This window comes from Brachyistius frenatus, unplaced genomic scaffold, assembly GCF_029030835.1.
Source record: "Brachyistius frenatus isolate BFR_SWC_R1_liver_20210118 unplaced genomic scaffold, ASM2903083v1 Contig_19, whole genome shotgun sequence".
NCBI lineage: Eukaryota > Metazoa > Chordata > Actinopteri > Embiotocidae > Brachyistius > Brachyistius frenatus.
In genome coordinates, this window is record NW_027210618.1 from 2595994 (window position 1) to 2613835 (window position 17842).

The 17842-nt window shown below is 41.3% G+C and overlaps 1 long non-coding RNA gene across 1 annotated transcript; it reads right to left on the bottom strand.

Annotated features, from left to right (window-relative positions):
• Positions 1-216: 216 nt before the first annotated feature.
• On the bottom strand, positions 217-17705 carry LOC138619076 (uncharacterized). The gene is made up of 3 exons (XR_011310781.1): positions 16645-17705; positions 9392-9480; positions 217-2158 (listed from the first exon to the last, which is right to left on the bottom strand). It is a non-coding gene; the product is annotated as an uncharacterized lncRNA (long non-coding RNA).
• Positions 17706-17842: the final 137 nt, after the last annotated feature.

Here is a 17842-nt window from a genome sequence, read left to right on the forward strand (position 1 = left end):
AACGATGTTCCAGATGAGTGTCCTGTTAATTTCTGGCTTTCACCACAAGAGAGCGAGCACCGATACAGTATTTACTGCATGTAAACTTTATCACAGTAATGACAATACTTTAGAAAAACCATTTGGTACCAATGCAGCTTTTCAACTGCAAATAGCCTCAGTGTGTGAAACACCGGATGTGAGAACAAGTCAAAGAACAGAACACCAAACACAAACTGATTTTTCATCTTGTTGTTTTTATTATTATTATTATTGTTTGAAGCAGAAAATCCAACTCAAAGACAAATCCCAAAGTAAACAGACTTTACCTGCTGGTTCTCTCCTGCTTTAGCGTGATCGGCTGTGGAATCCTGTTTTCCAGGTAAAAAATGTTTTCGGCCAGATAGACGAACCTGGTCTGGTTTTGTTGATTTTGAACGTTTTTCTGATGGTGAGAAGAAGATGCCTCCTGATGTCTGTATGGTGAAGTATTGCTGCCCTTCAGGGAAGGCAGTAGGTTGTATAGTTATCTCCTGATTGGGCAAAATCACTACCCTGAAACCACACAACCTACTACCTCACCCCGTACGAACATCAGAAAGGTCCCATAGGTTAGCAAACCTTCATGTGCATTATGGTGGAGAGGCATACAGCAAAAACAGTGGACATTTTAACTTAAAGGACTTAAAGGCAGTTAAATATATCCTCATCCAGTCATACATATACTTTGACAACAACCACACTTATATCAAAAAGCAACAATGAGTATTTCTAAAGTTTTCATTTCTAAAACAATCTTGTGATGCTCAAATGAGGAAAAAAGCTAAATAAGAGCAAAATAAATAAAAGAAAGAATGACAATTGGATGAAAATAGGTTTGTATAAAAGTTTATACAGTATACAGTGTCTGATGAGATATAAAGAAAACATTCTTGCTGGTGTTTTTTTTTTTTAGTACAAACAGAATCAGAAAAACATTGATTAAAAAAACAATGTCTTGATCATAAAGTCTTTAAGTCAACCATGAAATTCATAAGATATATAACAACCTAAAGGAGCTGTAATCCTAAATGACTTACTGCTATCAAATGCTGCAGCTGAGTAATGTCCTTAGCAGTCAGTGGATAAACATGTACAACCCAGTGTTGATCTGGATCCAAAAGTTCCAACAATGGCCGTCTGATGACATTACAGCCACTTCAGGAAAGACAGTAAGTTGTATAGTTATCTGACAGGAAGGGTAGGACCCTAAAACTATACAACCTACTACCTCACCCCAAAGGACAGTCTTTTAAAAACAACGTCCTTACAGCGCCCCGTTCATGCAGGTAATCCGCTTTGACACGCCTCGCTGAATGCAAAACAGCGGTTATGACTCACAGAAACACAAATACACATGCCATTCTCCTCTGGGACACCTCACCGCTGTGACCGCAGTCTGAGTGTTCAGAACACAACGTGACAACCGGGTCTACCAGTTCATGGCGCGAGCTAAGGGGGAATTCAGATGACCCAACAAGGTGCACGTCCCAAAAAAATTGCATAGGCAAGATATTTCCATATTCAAATGAACCCAGTAAGTAACTTAAATGGTACATTTAAGAGATTTTTAACCTCAAAACTATCAAAACAGAGTGTTATGTTCACTAAATACCATCTATGTACCTTTTAGAATTTAGTATTGAGTAGTAGATGTCAATCTAATGGGAATTTTTAGTGTTACAAATAAGCAAATCCATAAAATCCCCCAAAATATCCTCTACAATTATTCATATAAAAAGGCTGAAACAGAAAAAAAACTGTTTTGGTTCAACTGTTTGTTTATATGCAAAAACATTATGAAGTAACACTCTATTGCTCTAGATCACACTTCAAATGGTATAATGAAACAGGGAATGATCTACAGAACAATCTGTGCTGCTTCCAGCCCTTCAGCAGAGAGTCTTAACATTACTGACCAGTGTTGAGAGTGGGCGAGCTCGAGCTAGCTTATATCCTGGCCCACATGTGAGGAGCAGAGGGCAGCAGCTGCTGCCTCTGTTAATGTTTCTCACCTGCTCTGTAACATGCAGCGAAGGGGAGGAAGGAGGGAAGGAGGGAGGAAGGGAGGGAGAGAGGCCTGGCCCTATCGCCTCTTCCCTCCATCACGGTTTCATCAAGCATGTCAGGTAGCCTCCAACTGAAAAACACACAAGAGGAACAAATCAGTTACTTCTGTAACAAAGGAAATGAAGAAATCGAGAAATACTTCGACATGATGACTTTTAAATTTGATGTCCAGGAGATTCATTGCAAACACCCCCCTCCCCTCCCCTCCCCCTCCCGCCCCCGTGGCAGACAGTCTGTTTAAAAGAGTTTTACATTTTCAGTGAAAAGTTATTGTCTGGGCTCGCAGGCAATTTGCGTATGGGGTAATACTTTTATACAGTATGCGTGAATAAAATTCTGTCCGCATATAAAACCACACCATTTAGCACCTTTAAGTGTTTTACAATGTGCTGAACCAAATTCCTATGAGGGGAAATCTTTGTCAGCATGAATACAGTAATAGTAACATATATGTGAAGGCACAAATGTACAGCACAGCGCAATACAGAACGGTATGTCTTGAGCTGAGAGGCCCCATTGTGTCTGCTCAGGTAAGTGTGAGGCTCTCTGCATTATTCAACATGGCCTTACTTACACCACAGCGCTGTCGATCGTAAGTATGCACAAGCACACGCTCACACGGGCCAACAGACACTCTGCAGACAGAGACAAGCTGACGGAAGAAATATGGAAACCTACAGAATTCACACACATACTGTATGTGTAAAGATGCATGCGATAATGGCAGAAATTAATGGACGAGCAGAGCCACACAGACACCGGTGTGGAGCCAGTCCTGCCTTTGTGCCTTTGGAAAAGCGGCCCACACTTTGACAGGAACCGAACGTTGCATAATAAATAGTGGGGACCCGGGTCAGGTTATGAAATTTTCATGAAAATGATTGACGTACTGACTGTAGTCTCCAACAAACATATTACCCATGAACGTTACGAAGTAACTTAAGTGGGTGGAGCTGTAGGGACTGATATGGCATGCAGTGTTTCTGAAAACAAGACAAGTTTTGGTATGTCAGTCAAGTGATTTGTCAAGTGTGCTATTGTTGCACCATACACATCTCTTTGAACACACACACACACACACACACACACACACACACACACACACACACACACACACACACACACACACACCTTAAACTTATCATAATCAAACCAAGCAATTTTTAAGCGTTAACATTCAGCGCTGTCTGCTGGAGCATGTAAGTCAATTCTCATTGTGCAATCCTGCAAAAGGCTCAGCTACCTGGGGTCCACTTCATAAGGTAGGGTCAAGGCACAGTGTCCTCTCAGTCTGCTGACTGGACATACTTCAATCTAATATAGTATATGGCTCTTGGGTCCCGACCAATGGAGTGCATGTCCAGGAAAGCTATTGCTTTCAAGTGAAGCCAGTTGCTATCATCCAGTGACAGCGAAATATTCACACTCACACCCACACACAATGTGCAAAGCAAGCACACGTACACACACGTACACACGTACACACATACACACACACAGGTTTAGGGATTTTTACACAGTTATGTAACACAATCTAAAAACACCTCCTTTAGCAGGAGGTTGCCCACCTTCTTAAAAGTGTGCAAACTCAGCAAGCATTCCTTCACTTGAAAGCCCGCCGTCTGTAACTGATCCAGTGCTTCAGCCTCACACCTCCATTAGCTGTTTGGAGGGGCTGTGGTGCAAAGTCCTGCTTTCTGCACCTCGTCGTCTCATAATGTCCCACAAACACATGCACACACACACCACGGGGCACGTAGTGCACAAACAAATACAAAAGGACACACTATTAAATACATGCACATGTGCACACACACACAATACTTGGGAGAAATACCCTTTAGAGGGAATAAGGCAAAACCCGATATTCACTTATCTCTTTATGTTTTCACACAGTGTTCAGAGCAAAGGCATGCACTGCTTGGAAAGTCACTTTAATTCAATCACACTTGAGTGTAAGTGCCAAAGTGCCAATCAGTCAATACTGAAGCAACTGCAGTGATAGTAAGGCGGAGTGCTGGAAGCTTGTAACCTGATCTTTGGGGTTCTGGCGGTCTGTTAAAAGAAACTGCTTTTACACAAGATGCAACCTCAAATTTTCAATATTCCAGTCAATTTCAACTCATCCATCATGATATGATGATTTGTTTTGTATTGTACATGTGTTGTAGGCTTGTGGGTTAGTATAGATTTAACAATAATTTAATCTTTACTTTATCAGGATAGTCTCTTGAGTTCAGGATATCGCTGTTGTGAGGGACTCCTGGCAAAACCGGCACCATTGTTTACGGTGCACAAATACATCTTGTACATCCATTGACCTTCTAGGCAATTGCAGAGCTTTGCATCAAACCTCTATACATTTTAAGTAGACAGATTTATGACAAGCACAGAGCATTGCTAAATTTTAAGGGTGGAATGTTGCCATCAAATGACTACTAAGATTTGGAGTCACTTTTTACTTACTATTTGCTCATTTTTAACATATTTTTGCTTAATTTGGTTGACTTAATTCAAGGTATTGTTGAGCTACATGCACTTTGTGCTTAAAGGGTTTTGTATAAACACATTATATTCCTGAATGTAAAGTTTTGTATTGGCACTGCACTGACTGTAGCTTACTCTTCATCTTTATTTCAACAGTTAACTTGCTGATTTTTAAGAAACGGCATTCCTCTTCAGATTTACGCTTCTCCTTACCCAGGCCAGGGTAAGGAGAAGCACCCATATAGGCTAATATGGGTGTTTTTTGGCATGACAATATCGCATGTGTGCTTTCTGGTTGAGTTTTGCAAGTATGCTCATGCACAGTTAATGTGCTTCTTATCAGTCCCCATGTGTGGCTTTCTTCATATTAAGCATGTGGTCGTTTTTTCTCTTGTCTGTGTACATCTACATGTTTGCCCTGCATCAAGATGTCTGGGTGCAAATAGCAAGAATCCAGATAGACATGGTGGAGCATTTATAAAAGGGAAGCATGGCTACTGTGCCCCCCACCCCTCCTACACCCCTCTCAGGGTAAAGCAGCAGGCATGACCCATCTATTTATACCAGGGCCAAGGGGCAGGCAACAGGGGGTGGGGGAGGACAGGAGCGGGGGAAGAGGAGAGGCTGCATGGGCAGGTCCTGTTACACATGCCAGGGGGAATGGCTGGGGCAAGCCACAGGGGGATTCTGCTCAAAGTCAGACAGGCTGACCTCCCTGTCACCTCTGCATGAGGCAGATACTGGGCTGGCAAACCTTGTGTGAGAGTGTGTGTGTGTGTGTGTGTGTGTGTGTGTGTGTGTGTGTGTGTGTGTGTGTGTGTGTGTGTGTGTGTGTGTGTGTGTGTGTGTGTGTGTGTGTGTGTGTGTGTGTGTGTGTGTGTGTGTGTGTGTGTGTGTTAGGAGTGTGAAAAAAACGGGGAGTAACGGGTGAATATGAAGGTGTATGAATGTACAGTACCTAAGGGTGTGCGGTGCGTCATGTATGCATTAATGCACAAAGTACTGCATGTTGTCCTGTATGCAGATCAACATGTGTGATGGACTGCGCATGTACTCACACCTATGTGCATAATATGTGTGTGTTTGCCTGTCAGACTGTGAGATGAACGGCCCCTGGTGACTTAACCCTGCCTCCCCCTCCCCTCCTGCCCCCCAGCAGAGCCATAAACATGCCAGGTGAAGAAGGCTGGATTAGGCAGACTTAACTGATCCCAGTGCGGCCCAGCGGCCCCATCTTTAGAGGTAAAAAAAATGACCCCAATCATTGTAATGACAGGGTATGCAGCAGGAGTTGCCCAAACCACTCAGCCCAACCTTGCCAGCTGCTTCTCATCTCTCTCACACACAGTGTACAGTCACATGTATGAGCATTTTGAACATTTGCAATGCACAAGCTGCAGGATGTCCAGCGGGACACAGGTCTACACAGAAACAAACTTGTTTATAGCAGGTGTCTGTTACAGTTACATATCAAGACACCTTAAACACGATGCCTTTGAAATTTGCAATCACTGGGCACATTAGTGCTCAAGGTAGTCAAGCATATTTTGGGCTGTAAAGACATAAAACACAGATGCCTCATATACGCTCACAGCTAGACTGAAGTGAACTGATCATTAGGCCAAGGACACTTACCATATTTAAAAACAGATTTCTGTTTTTTTTTCTTTAGTAAATGGCATAAAAGTGCATAATTGCACTTTGAGGTGATCTTCACTTGAACCTTATTTATTATGTCAGGAGCTCTCTGCACATGCTTGAGTGGCTTCCTGTGCAAGATCCAGATGCAAATCTATGCTGCGGAACCAGCTTGCAGCATATGGCTGTCCCTCCTTTTGGGCTATAAGGTTAATAGTGTTTGATAAGGTTGGGATCAAGGACCCAGAAATGCAAAAAATACCTAAACTATGGCCATGTCACAAGAGATTTCAAGGTGGAGTGTAAACTTCATCGTGTCTATGAAAAGCATGCAGATGATAACTAACTTTTGACAGACTGGACTGTGATATTTTCTCACACAGTATTAAGTCAATATTCATCTCAGAAATGCATTAAATGTTGTCTATTTTTTGCTCATGTAAAAAGTGACAGGCTTAGTCTTCGTGCAAATGAGGATGCAAATGGAAGCTGGTGAAACGTGTGTGCTGCCATGTGGCTGCTGGTGACCTACAGGGCCTCTGTCTGTCTATTAGAGGAAGTCCATAGTCCTGACACGTCTGCATGCCCTGCTCTGCTCCAGCCTGCCTGCAGGGCCCCTTTCAGCTTGGGCAGTGCCCCATCGAGCTGCATCTGTCGCCAGCTATATTTAGAGGGTGGGACAAATACCTTTCTCCCTGCATATGAACTTCAGCTGACAGACACAGGGCCAGAGTAGGCAGACAGGGATCTGCACAGTTTATAACCTTGAAGAGCTTGTTACTTCCAGGCTACAGCTGGGTGTAGTCGAACTACAGATGAAATCTAAGGCTGTAAATACAGTACAGTTAACCACAGTTAGCATTGAAAAGCTTGATTTGGCAGCAGTTTTTAGTGCCAGTGCTAATAGCTCCAGGACAACTGCCAGACAAAGGGGAATATACAGTAATGTCCTCTGATAAAGAGATTTAATGATTTTCCCCCAGTGAGTTACAGAAGAATAATGAATGAATTTCCGTGGCTTTGAGTCCCCTTCAAACACAGCTACATTTCTGCCTATAAGCATTTGTGTGTGTGGCAGCAACAGGGAGGCAGCCAGTGTGTGAATGTGACCATGTTGCATGGCCATCTGCTCTATATAACCATAAACAAACGCAGGCAGGCCAGCTTCACAGTATCATTTCCAAGAGGTCTAGGCTGGGTAAATGTATTCATGGTTTGGTCTCTGGGTAGATGCTGGAGAGATATGCCCTAGAAACAGGCCACGGTTATGCAATAGCATTCATAATTCATTCCACAAACACAATATGGAGGCCACTCTGTCCCATATGCAAACACATGGCCAGATTAAGGAGGGAGTAGCCAAAGGGGACAGAGTGCATTCTGTACTGTTAGTAAATCCACTGACTGACTGACTGCCTGTCTCAATGAGAGCTTGTCTATGACAGGCCTAAATAGGCCATGTTTTACTGCAGGAGGGACCTCTGCTATATTTTGCACCTACTGTCTAAATCAGTTGCATGCCAGCAAAGAGACACACTGATACAGTGAGGGAGCTTTTACAGCATCACTTCAAGGCATAAACACATACAGTACCCAGAAATAAACTCATGTGCAACTTTTCTGTGCTAGCTGACAGTGTATTTTACCCCCACAAACAACAAGCTACATTTTCTGCTCATGTATAATGTTGTTTGGCCGATGATTGTAGTTCTTTTGTGAAGTACGGTGACATTAAGCAGAGCAAGAGTAATTGTAAGTAGTTAAATCTTTTCAAAAGTGCAGAAATTGGAGCCTCTTTTCAAATATGATGAACTTTTAGAAGCTAATGACATCAAGATATCAATGTTGGGATGTAAAACAAAACCAAAAGAAAATAGGACCTAAACAGAAAGGAGTTATAATGATTTAATTTTACAGGGCTGTAAGTCGAAAAACAATCCTCAAACATCAGTCCTCTTTCCAACAACCTTTCAGTATCATTCAACATAGTGTGTGCTAAAGTTCAGCAATGAATGATCCAGAGCAAAGCAGCACCAGACACCTACACTGTAACCTTTATATATACTATCTGTGGTCTTGGGGTTGAGATAAGAGGTGGACTTTAATAACATCTGCACATGTAATCAAATACCTGGCCCATACAGAATTCCAGAGCTGCAGACAGCTGTAGCTAGAGTTTGTAGGGTGGGGCCGGGGGTTACCAAGTGCATATGATACAGGCACAGTCGGGATTGAAGCTCACAGCAAACAGTGTGCTGTGGTTAGGTTGGAGACAAGTACAACTGTAGAGGTTAGAGCTTTTATTCATGCACACTGGCTCTGGAGAACTATACAGGTTGTGTTGGGAGCAGAGGGGGGGCTGATGGAGGGTGGGATGCAGCTGTGGCCTCTGCCAGCACATTTGCCCCATTGAAAAAGAACTGTTTCTGGTGTCCACCCCAGGGTCAGCTCTCTTTGAGGGAGGGAGGCTGCTTGTTCTGATGTAGCCACACGGCAACAATTAAAACATCTGTCCGTGAGAAAAAGACTTGTTTAAGCCTTCTGTCATTGCACACTGACGTGCTGCTTTTCTGTAACTCCTACCACTCCTCTCTGTTTATTTGAATTCACTCTTTGAGCAAGCATCCAGTCGCACCCACTTCTTTCCTCTCCCACTTTACTCTGTCCCTCTCCTCCTGCTACCTGACTACTTTGGCAGTGATACACAAAATGGCGTCGGGGAGCAGAGAGCTGGAAGGCACACAGAGTGGAAGCCATTTTCTAACAGATCCAGGACCAGGCACAGAGAGAGAGAGAGTGTCCAGACTTCCACCAAGCAAACTGGACAATTAAGATTAGGCTGTAAGTGGTTTTCTGTGCATGTGCACTAAAGAAGATGTTTGTTTTTGTTTCTTACTACGCTGCACTAATAAGCCATTGGGACCACTTGGCCTTTCAAATGGAATAAAGGTACAATATCCAGCCATTATAATTTAATCTAATGCAGGCTCACATTATAATAAGTCTCAGAAACAGATGATGTAGACAAAGCAGTTACATGCCATGCAAATAAAAAAAAATGACACAGCGTCTAATTACAGGCCCTATCTTATTAAATGAAATGTAAGCCAACACAATGGCATTACAATACATCATTAAATAACAACATATTAAATTTACAATACATTATGGTACTTACAATGCTGCTGTGACCGCCAGGCTGTCTGTCGGAGATTTCACTTGTTGGCCAAATTGTTTGTGCCTGCGGCTCGAACCCCATCTCGCTGCCTACAAGAGGGAGACAGAGAGAGAAAAATAAACAGTGAGAATTGTAGAGTCGAAGGGAGACAATTACCGGAGAATGGAGAAACAGAGAGTGATCAGTTGGAGAGGAGGCAGCAGCAGCAGCAGAGGGCTATAGGGTCTTTTCTCTGTAGCCTGTTTACTAATAAGCTCGCCCTACAGTTTAGCCCGGCCAAGGAAACTCATTAGTGGGACATGTAACACACCGCACCCTCTCTGCTGCCCTGTACACCGGCCAAATCTCGCTGCTGCATGCTCAACCGACACCGACACACAAGAAGCTCCGCCGCGGCCTTGGTCTTGCCCAGTAGCACCCACTCGCTGCATACGTGCACACGCTTTGGCATGCTGTGTTGCTGAAAGCCCACAGTGTCATGTGCGTGGGTGCAACGGCGCATCTGCGTGTACTTGCGAGGATAATAAGTGATTTTTTTTTTTTTTTTTTTTTGCACATGCACAGTATGTTCAGTTCACACATGAGGGCATGCACAGGCTGTGCAGCGTTAATGTACGAGGCGGCTTTTAACATGTGCCCCTGTTGTGGTGTGCATGTGTAGGCAAGTGATGCCAGTGCAATCATGTGGAGGTGGAATGAGAGAAAGGACAACAACAGAGGTAGTTAGTCATCGTCAGTCAAATCTGGGATTGCAGAAAAATAAAGAGTGTGACGGAGGATACAGAGAGACGTGCGGGCCGTCCTCCAGCAGACCAAGGAGGACACTGCCAATTAGCTAAAGGCCTCCACGCGGTGCGGTGGCGGCTGGCTGAAGGGTGATAATTCCGTACATGGATGCTAATTGCGGCACAGGACATGGCCTTGCTGGGGAAGGGTCTGTTATATATTGTTTCTATCGTTTGTAATTGCAGTGCAGTGCCTTGGACTACTGCCAGCACATGTTTATGGGCTCATGAGTAACCCAACTCCTCCAGCCCATGGAGGGAGATTCATGTCCGAGCTGTGCACTCGCTGCACTCTGTGTGTGAGTGTGGGTGTGTTGTTTGTGTGTATATGCATGTTGATGACTCATGGAGCCTGGGCGAGTATGTGCTGCAGGGATAAGTCTACAGTATATTAGTATACACACATGGTGGGCTGCAAGTATTCAAAAAAAAAATATATATATATATATTTTTTTTAAAACTGATTTTGATTATGAAATATTTTCTAGCTGATGTTTTGAGGTGCTCCTGTTGGTAGGGAGATTTGTTTTCGACTTCTACAACTTTTTGGCCACTCTACCAGAACATAAAAGTGTAAGCAAGGAAACTTGAATATATAAACATTACTGGGGTGCTGTATTACACAGTAAAAGTCAGTAGAAACTGAAGTCAACCAAACTGGGTGACAAAAAGAAAGCTCAGTGTATTCCACTAAATGTAGCCAACATAATTTAGCTCAGCGCTGATGAACAGTAAGAAAGTAATGAAGTGGAGGTGAGGTGAGGGAAGGGATTTACAGTATTTTGATAGTTGGAGAGTTGCAGGCGAGGCCTTTCAACACTTCCAATTTTACCTCCAAGTGGAACAATGTTGCTGATTCGGCACTTTTTCTCTGACTAAATTGCCTTGGCGACAGCAGAGGCCAAAAGCAGGAGAAGTATATGAGTGCTGGAAAAGAAAAGTTGAGAAGTTGAGTGGGTGCAGCACAGCGTTATCTGGAATATCGCTTTGCCTGGCAGGTACATAAAACAAGTATCTGTCCTGACGATGTGTGCTGAGAGACACTCACACGTGATGTTCTAAACCACAGACTAAAGAGCCTCTAAAGTGCACAGTGAAGGCTGGTCAGGAGGCAAAAGCAACACTTAGTTTTACTTTAATGATTTCAAATATTAAAGTAAACAAAATCTGTCTGTTGAACGTCTGACAAAACTCCTTTGAGAATGTTGTTTGAAGGCTTGGTGAGACTAGTGGTACAGTAAGTGTGGAACAAAATCATCCTCAAAATCAACCAAAATAAACTTGAGTAGAAAAAACCCAAAACGATTGTGCCTATTGTGTAAAGCATGTGGAAGTTGCACAGGTCTTGTTTCAGAAATGTCTGGAGAAAAGCGGGATAGGTACAGAGAGGAAAATCGACATCATCTGTCACCCTCTGAAACTCCAATATTATGTCATTATGACTGTGCTTACCGTCTCTGTGGAGTTACTGTGGTTTTGTGGATAAATTACAAGTGACACTCCCAGCTGACATCCTGATTAACACGGGGAGAATAAAATGGCCAATCCTCAGAAGTCACTGAAGAATGGACTAATGGCTTCCATGTACGGTGAGAGGGGCAAGGATAAACAGGTTTAGAGACTTTTGTGTTTGTATATATGTGCGAAATGTACGTATGTGCATTTATATTGTTTATTAGTTTTATGAGAATATTTTGTTCTCTTTGCCATTTCAGAACTTGCACGGACAACCGCAACACCAAAAAATGCATGTGTACAGTATTCGTATGTCTGTGTCTCCAGGTCTCAGCCTCTTTGTACAGCTTCTCTCCCCTCTATTCAGGCCTGGCCTACTTTCTACTGTACTGTAGTGCCAATCCTGTACGTGTATGCCGCAGCCTGTAGTGGCCACTGTAGATCCACCCATCTGCTCGCCTACATTCACAGTACAGGAGGGCAACAGGGAGCCTGGTCAGCTTCTACTGTACTAAGGAGACCTGATCTGACTGGAGGTTTGAATTTTAAGTTTTTCACTAACAATTGCTGATTAAAAACCAGAAGCAGATGTTGCTGTGAATGACATGAATACATTGTAATCCAACTGTTTAACAGGTTTTTGCACAATGCACTATGACCCACATGTTAGGCTGCCAAAGTGGTAGATTTCAAACCAGGAACAATTTCCTTCCTTCTCGTGCAAACCTTCTAGTTAGTGTTACTTTGCACCACTTCGTATTGTCTGTCAATATGAATACCGGAGCTACATTTAGGATGATACACAGATCATGCACATATTTTCAACCTGCATCATGTCAGATTTGATTTTCCTTCATGTTTTAAGTATGTGCACTAAGTATACATTTACCAAGTGAACTGGAAAATATGTCTGTTAAGAAAGTTACACATTAAATGCTTTCATTTCTGGCCTAGTAGTTTATACAGCAATTATATGTTCCTGTTAAGAAAAAAAACATATATTTTTGACAAATATCTAATTTAAAAAGACCATATGGTTAGCAATTAATAAATATTGGATCATTTCCATTCATTTAAAACAAAGTAAATAAAATAACAGTGAATTACTAAACACATTACAGGACTACTTGCAGTGGTGTATGTCAATCAAAACCCCAAACCATGAAAGTCCTCCAGAGGACTCAGACATACAATATAACTTTCATTTTGCTGGGTTTCTCAGTTTTTTCTGAAAACAGCACAATGAAGCTGCTTTGGTGTTAGAAATAAAAGTCTTTCATTATTATGGCAGAAAAATATATTTACAGTGAGCGCTGACTTGGCCCCCATTCACCACTCCAATCTGGATTTCATATTAGCCAGGAAGAAATTGGAGGGAATTCACAACATCACAGCAAGCTCATAAATGAAACAAAAATCACATAATCTTAAATACTAATTCATCCACTTACCAAATGAAGCAGTGTATAGGTGGCATATAGCTGTGCTGCACTGGTAAATTACTCATTTCCACTGTGTGTTGCACTAGTAAGAAAACAGTGAGCACTGGCACATGACCTAAACCACACACAATATTCAGACCAAAAAACACACTGTAGTCATTGCCGTGCTGCTACACCACACATGAGTATTCAAATTGACAGCAGCAGTTATCGAGAGATCAAAATCATATGCCATGTCTATTTGGACAACAGCAAGAGAACAACAATATTACATATCCAGATCGCATTGTTCCTATCTGTTAATTCTATTTGTTAATGTTGTGTGAAATGTGGTTTTTAATATTAGGTATGATTAACTCAGACACGAGGCAATGCCTCAGGCTGGCAGTTTGTAAGAAGGTTGCTCTAATTTCTTATCTACAAGGAGAGTCTTTTTATGCCATTGGGACTAGCATATTTATAACAATTAGGATTCAAAATAAAACAAAATTGTGTAACACCCTGTACTTCTCTAAAAATAATGAAATACTAGGTTTGGGGTTTACTATTGAATTAAGAAATAAAAAATGGCAATATTATAGTGAACTCAGTATCGTAAAAAAAAAACTAAACAAAAAAATAATCCATGACGATTTACAAAAATAAAATGAAATACATAATCCATCAACAAGTGGATACATGCACAAGCATCAATTAATTGTTTTACTGTGTACACACACACACACACACACACACACACACACACACACACACACACACACACACACACACACACACACACACACACACACACCTGAAATGCATTAAAAACTTTTTTTGTTTGTTTAAAACATAGTTACTTTGTTTTTTGCACCCTGATAGAGCTTCCTTTACATGGATGCTTATAGATACAAAACATCTCCTATTTTGAAACTTTATGGCACAACTTTTTTTTTTTTTTTTTTTAAATATTTCATTCTACACAGAAAAAAAGGGCAAATGCATTATTTTTGCAGGATGTTATCTTTTCTTTGTAATATTGAGAAATGCGACTATTTCAAATTCAAATAGAAATTAAACCAAATGGATTAAAGTGTTAAATGTAAAAGGTTTTAAACTTAAAAAAAAAAAATCCCAAATAGCATAAATTAATAGTTACTTATAATTATTGTGAAAACTGGATAACAATAATTCCACACAATGTATAATTTACCTCCACAGTATTGGGTTTGGTGTTTTTTTTTTTTTTAGTTCACACTCTTAAAAACTTCTGAAGTTTTATCAGATTAAACTTTTTAGTATCTTTATAAAAACATGGTGTACTTTTCATGAATAAATTCTAAGAAAAATAATGACTTAAAGCACACTTTTATTAAAAATCCAGATTTTCTCATTCAAGCTTAAGGCCACAAAGTCACGGTCAAGTTTGAGAACTTGTTGTTCTAGTTCTGTCCTGCACTTTGATTTTACTCTGCTTTTTCAGCATACTCACAAAACATTGTCATTCATATGAAATAAAAAAAAAACATCGACCTATTGATTGAAAATAAATGAAATATATTAAGTGATAAAATCTGTTAAAAGACACTTTGACTGTTGTGTGGATTTACCTGAAAACCCTTTGGACCGGTTATTTTAATACACCGAAAGGGCAAAAAAAATACACAAATATGAAAAACGTGTTTACTTGTGCTAAAAAGTATTAATATTTGACAACGTGCACCAAGAAAATTATACATGTGAATATGTGCATTTGATTGTGTACTCATATTTGTGTGTGTGTGTGTGTGTGTGTGTGTGTGTGTGTGTGTGTGTGTGTGTGTGTGTGTGTGTGTGTGTGTGTGTGTGTGTGTGTGTGTGTGTGTGTGTGTGTGTGTGTGTGTGTGTGTGTGTGTGCGCGTGTCCCCATATTGGCTTTGCAGTGTGGCTGCAATAAAGCTGAAGTTTGCCTCAGAATGTGCACAGAATGCTTCACTGTGGGCTGTACCAGGCTGTTGTATTGGTCAGGTATACTTTTACAGGGAGAGAAAATACTGAAAACCCTCACCACCCTGCCATCTGCCTCTCAGCATGCAACCTTCCCCTGGACTCTTGCCATCCACTGAAAAAGGCCTTAGGGGTGGAGTAGCGTGATACTGTGCCAGCCAAAACCATGTGTCCACAGCTAGTTAAGCATAGCTTATATTCATGTGAATGAACATAATCACCTACGAATGGAAAAGCTAAACCTGAATCACCTGTAAGCTTGGAGTACTATCAGTTCTGTTTTTGCCTTTCAAAAAAGTTCTCTTTTATGTAAACCTCAACATCTGAGCACACAGTGGAAAACCAAACACAGGATGGGCCAAAGATGGATGATTTCCACGAATAAACTGCAAATACGCCACATTTACTGAAGAAGATATTTGAAAACCGTGATTACTACGTATTCAGTAATTCTTACAAGCAATACTCCAAACTAAATCTTATAATTAGACCTGGGGATTGTAAATTACCATATCAATGTCTCATACTCTTACGTTTTTTTCATAATTTTGATAAAGGTAACCATCAAGTACCTGACAAAGGGCCAAAGGAGTTTAAGTAAATTAACATGTTATTCAAACTAACCGATAAAGTCAACTTTAAAAGCATTTATTTACCACTTTGTTTTGTGGAATTACTACACGACTGCAGGTTTATTGCTCATTAAAGTTTGTTCTTCATTTAAATGAAAACAAGGGGATGATTTTAAATGAATCAATATGATTAAACAATTTTTTTCAGAGAAATGTTTCTGCATTTGTCACAAAATGTTTGTGTGCAAAGAATAATACCTAAAACATCCCGTATTCATAGATGTAAAATATAGATCCGCACACACACAGAAAAGAAAACCTGGAAATGATATGCCTGACATTAAAATTATGAATACATAAGAAAATACCCTGTACATGGCGAAGCAATTGGCTGTTTTATATTTATATTCCATTGTGTTGTCCTAAATGAGACACAAGCTTGACAAATACGACCCGCAAAACCTCAAATTCAACAAAATGCTGAAGTTCAACAAATATTCTTTTCAAAATTCAGCCTGCGGTCAAGCTTTTAAGAAAATTAAAGTGATCAAAATGATCAGTACACCACATACTTCTCTTCATACAGTGCACACTAAGCTCGGACCGCATCACTCATATGAAATACCTCCACAACTGTGGCCTTTCACTCATCCACCGATTACCACGAAGTGGGATTATCTTGGCAGCAATCACAGTGCTATTTATGATTTTAGTTGTATCATTGCTAAATTAAAAATAGGTTTTGTTGCAGAGGAGGAAAAGTTATAGAAAAACGTTCCTAAATTTAAAGGACTAGTTCAGACCCTCTGATGTGTGCTATTGTATGTGCTCCTGAGCTACATGTAGGGTTTTCGATTCAGATGCATAAATGCAAGCCCAGGTGAAAAGAAACTTTGGGTAAGAACCTCAAGAGCATCAAATGTTGATTTGTGTGCTGTGTCTGTTAAACGCTGAAAGCCTAAAATGTAATCATATGGATACATTTCCATCAAAAACCGTCCAAGCGTACACATATTAAAACAGATATTACTCACCGATTGTTGGTAAATGTCAGGTCCGGGATGCGAATTTCGGCAGCTCTTCCTTTCTTTCATCCACCTCTCTGTTAAGAAGAGGAGAAAGCCATGAGCTGCCGCCTTTTAGTGCATCTAGCAAGACCCATTGATTTCTCCTCAGACTGTCCTGTTCGCAGCAGTGCCTCAGCCTCAGCCTCAGCCTCAGCTCCAGCCTGAGCGCTTGGGTCAGTCTCACCTCTGGGGCTGCAGGGGCTCGCCTGCCACCAGCTGGGTCCAGGCCTGGTGAGGCCTGAAACAATAGGAGGCCATGAGGCTGTCTGCAAGGCTCCAGCTAAGCCTGTCTGCTAGTTAACAAGTCTTTGAATGAGGAATGTTAGCAAACAGACAAACAGCATGTCTGATGCATGCAAATAGCAACCAGTCCAGTCACAGCCTTGACTGAGCACATGAATAATTCAGCAGTGTATATGCTGCTCTCCTACATTACTCCCTCCCTCTTCCCGAATGAAATGCCTTCACTAGAATAAGTGTGGCCAAGTATTCAAACCTCTGTCTCACCAACAGCGTCAGGCACAACATTAGTTTGAATACTTCCTACGGGTCATGCAATAACAGCACAAACTGGTCACATAAAGACACAACACACACACAGCAACTGGTGACATTTTGCAGAAACAACTTGAAATTTCGCAATTCCAACATTTCTTTTTTTTTTTTTCCTCTTATTGCCTTTTAATGTCTTTTGTTTGCAGTTGGCACCTGTCCCAGAAAGAGCTCCTGCTCAGCACACCCCTGTTAGGAGAGCGAGTCAGTGTGAAAGAGAGAGAACAAGGGTGAGCAAGAGACACAGAGAGACAGGGAAAGAGAGGACATAGAGAGGAAACAGAAGGAGAAACAGGGAGTAAAGAAGAACAAGGTGAAGAACTGTCGCTGATATTTCTATAAAACACATGTGTACCACGTTTAGACACTGGTCACATTCTCTGATTGTCATCCACAGTGGTCATCCAGACCACGAGCCCACCACAAGCAGGTTACCTGTCAGAAATGGCTCCCTGGCACTCCAGGTGGAACAAGGCCCATCAAATGTCCAACCAGAAAGAGAGGATCCAAATAAATACTACAAGAACCCCGACAATGGCGAAAAAATTTGGAGGATGTGGTACATTTTCAGGAAAAAAAAAAAATACAGAAAAACAGAAGAAACAGCACCGAA